A 3,897-nucleotide genomic window follows, 5' to 3' on the forward strand; every position below is an offset into this window, starting at 1 on the left:
GGAAGGGACAGCACAAGAGACACTGAGACATGGTGGCACTGGGGATGGCATGGCACTGGCATGGGGTGACATAGGGACACAGGGATTGGCAGTGCACCCCCTGGAGACACTGGGATGGGCAGTGCAAGGACAAGGGGCACTGGGATGGGGTGACATGGGATGGAGTGGTACCAGGGTGACATGGGGACTGGAGGGTGCTGGGATGGGGCACGTGGGATGGGATGGGATGGCACTGGGACAAGGTGGCACAGGATGGCACAGGAACCATGGGGACAGGACACCAGAGGGATGGGGTGTCACAGGGACAGGGTCACCCAGGAGCCGAGTGGCACAGGGCCTGTATGGCACAGGGACAAGGTGGCAGGGGCTGTGGGATTCAGGTGGCACTTGGGTGTCTTGAGCGCAGGGTGGTACAGAGGTGGGGTGGCACAGGGACACATGGCATGGGGACAGGTTGGTGTGATGAGAAGGGATATAGGGGCAGGATTGCATGGGGCTGGGACATGCAAGGGATGGGATGGTGTGGGGACAGGGTGTCACAGGGATGGGACATCCCAGGCATGGGATGGCACAGGAACGCAGTGTCCTGGGATGGGGTGGCATGGGGACAGGGTGGCATGGGGATGGGACATGCCAGGGGTGGGATGGCATGGGGACAGGGTGTCACAGGGATGGGACATCCCAGGCATGGGATGGCACAGGAACGCAGTGTCCTGGGATGGGGTGGCATGGGGACGGGGTGGCATGGGGATGGGACATGACAGGGGTGGGATGGCATGGGGACAGCGTGGCACAGGGATGGGACACCCCAGGGACAGGGTGGCATGGGAATGCAGTGTCCCAGGATGGGGTGGCACAGGGACAGGGTGTCCTGGGGCCAGCGCCGCATCGCGGCGGGCCATGGCAGTGGCCACGGGGCGCGGTGCCAGCCTGTCGTGGCCTTGGGGACTGTCCCTGCCCACGGGCACTGTCCCTGGCAGGGCCGAGAAGCCGGAGCCGCCGGATTTCTCCCGCTCCTCCTCCAGCGCCAGCAGCTTCGGCAGCGCCGCCGAGGAGCCCGAGCCGGGCCGGGTATGGGGTGCCCAGGGGACAGGGGGGGTGCTGGGGGGGCCGAGGGGGGGACAGCACCCCCGTGACCCCCCTGCCCCCTTAGGAGAGCCGCTCACCCTCGGGGACCCACCGCAACGCCTTCCCCGACACCCCCTGGCCGGATGACCCCCCCGGGACCCCCACAGGTACCCCCCAGGAGCCCCTGAACCCCCGGAGCCCCCCCAGTAGCCCCTCACCGGGGTGTCAGGGCCCCACGGTCTGGGGTCCCCCCGGGGTGCTCATGGCCCCCCCTTTCCCCCAGGCCGCCGCCCCCCCGACTCCCCCTGCCCCGAGATCAAAATCCAGCTGGAGCAGCCCCCCCATAATCCGGTGAGGCTGTGCCCCCCCCGCCAGTGCACCCCAGTACGGGGGTGCCCACACTGGGGTGCCCCCACTGATGTCCCTCCCACAGGGCTCATAGTCACCCCCCCACCCGCGGGGGGGTCACCGCTTCGCCCCCCCGTTCCCCCCGTGTGCCACCCCCATGCCAGGAGCTGAAGCCATCGTCCCCGGTGCAGGATTTGGGGGGACCCCCCAAAAAATGGGAGTGTCCCCCCTCCAGACAATCTCTGTCACCCCAAATACCCCTCGGGGGAGGGGGGGTGATGCACCACAAAGGGCCCCCCCTCTGCCGTGACCCCAAAATGAGGAGCGGGTCCAACCCCAGCATCACCCCCTTCCTACAAAAGAAATGGGGGGCTCAAATCCAGGGTAACCCCAAAGTGGGGCTCCCCCTCCCCACCTTTATTTTAAGGGAGAAAAGCTCCGGAATGGGTCGGAGGCTGGAACTGGGGGGAGGGGAGGATTATTTTTTCACACCTCCCCAACTCGTGTTTGTGTTTCCTGTGAGTCCTGTATAAAATAAAGGTTTATTTATCGCTACAACGGGTGGGCCCCAATATCTGGGTTGGGGGGGTGTCCCCAAAACCCCAAACATCAGCGGGGGCTATAAAAACATCCCCAAATTCACCCATTCTGGGGGTCATTTAAGCCAAATTTTGAGATTTCCCAGCAGCCAGGCCAAGCAAAGCCTTTCTTTGATGCTCCCTATTTTTGGGAGGGGGCTGTGGGTACCCCAAAATACGGCAGGCAATGGCTTCACTGCCCCCCCAAACCCAGCCTCTGCTTGGCTCCCGTGGTCAGCCCGGCGTCGGGAGCGGCGTTTGGCCGCGGCCCCGGTGGCCACCGGCGTCCTGCCAACCCCCCGGCCAAGAGAACGTGGTTCCCCCCCCCGAACCCCCAAAAACCACGCGGCACCCCGGGAGTGGTTAAACATAGCCCGGGGCTGCCGGAGTTCTGGGAAGCGCCGGCGGTGGGGCTGTGGTTGGGATCCGGCGACGCCGGCAATGCCGGGGGGGGAGCAAAGGGTGCCGGGCAAAGGGGGGTGTCAGAGCCCCCCCAAACCCAGCCCCGAGGAGGTCACCGACTACACCCCCCATGAAGGGCCCTGGTTAACGAGGAACCACGTTTTTAATTATGAAATTGGTGAATGAATAAAAAAATAGGGGTGGGGTTTATTTAGGGGAGGGCTGGAGGGTCCGAGAGGGGTTTGGAGGTGCTCAGGGGGGTGTTGGCAGTGCCCAGCTCAGCTGGGGCATGCAAGGGCTGCTCGTGGGGGGAATTGGCACGGGAACGTGGTGTTGGCTCAGCCAGGGCAGGGCTTGCACGAGCACAGGGACCTCCCGTGCATCCCGTGGGGGGGTCACACGGGCACGGGGAAATCTGCACGTGCAAGGAGTGTTTTGCACGAGCACAGTGACATTTCCACGTGCCAGGCACTGCACACACTTGGTGGCTTTCGCAGGTGCCCAGTGGCATTTCACACGTGCAGTGACACCTCTGTGGGCACCGGGGCGTGTCACACGGGCACCGGGACTCTTGCACGGGCACGGGGACACCTGCACGCGCAAAGCACTTCATGGACAGGCACAGCGACCTTTGCACGGGCACGGGGGGGTCTCAGACGTGCACGGTGACATCTGTGTGTGCAAGGAGCAAGGTCCTTCCTTGTGCAAGGTCCTTCAGGTCAGCGCACGGTGACCTTCGCACGTCGCACTGTGGCATTTTGCACGTGCAAGGAACCCTTTGCACAAGCACAGTGACATTTCCACGTGCAGGGCACTGCAAGCCAGCACACGGTGACCTTCACACGTCTCACTGTGGCATTTTGCACGTGCAAGGAACCCTTTGCACAAGCACAGTGCCGTTGGCACATGCGTGGTGAGTTCTGCGTCTTCCCCGTGGCACTTTTGCACGTGCACAGTGACTTTTGCACAATCCCAGAACCACTTGCACAAGCCCAGCGACATTCCCACGTGCCAGGCACCGCACACACGTGCAGAGTGGCCTTTGCACGTGTCCCGTGGCATTTTGCACGGCACCCGCGCGTGCAAGGAATCATTTCCAGTGCACAGGAACCCTTTGCACAAGCACAGTGACATTTCCACAAGCACAGTGACATTTCCACGTGCAGGGCACTGCAAGCCAGCGCACGGTGACCTTCGCACTGTGGCATTTTGCACGTGCAAAGAACCCTTTGCACAAGCACAGTGCCGCTGGCACGTGCATGGAGAGTTCTGCATCTTCCCCGTGGCACTTTTTGCACGTGCAGAGCAACTTTTGCACGGGCACGGTGGCATTTGCACACTCAAGGAATCCACTGTACGTGCACAGCGGTGTTTGCCTCTGCACAAGAGCCCTTTGCACAAGCACAGTGACACTTGCATGTGCCAGGCACTGCAAGCCAGCACACGGTGACTTTCACAGGTGCCCAGTGGCATTTTTTTACGTGCACAGGGACATCTGCCC

General features: G+C 62.9%; 1 long non-coding RNA gene across 1 annotated transcript; it reads left to right on the plus strand.

Annotated features, from left to right (window-relative positions):
- The first annotated feature begins 1,384 nt into the window (after positions 1-1,384).
- LOC108506428 lies at positions 1,385-1,971 on the plus strand. Its single transcript, XR_001877762.1, has 2 exons — positions 1,385-1,419; positions 1,502-1,971. It is a non-coding gene; the product is annotated as an uncharacterized LOC108506428 (long non-coding RNA).
- The last annotated feature ends 1,926 nt before the right edge of the window (positions 1,972-3,897 follow it).

Source organism: Lepidothrix coronata, unplaced genomic scaffold (genome assembly GCF_001604755.1).
Source record: "Lepidothrix coronata isolate B3197 unplaced genomic scaffold, Lepidothrix_coronata-1.0 Scaffold214, whole genome shotgun sequence".
NCBI classification, from domain to species: domain Eukaryota; kingdom Metazoa; phylum Chordata; class Aves; order Passeriformes; family Pipridae; genus Lepidothrix; species Lepidothrix coronata.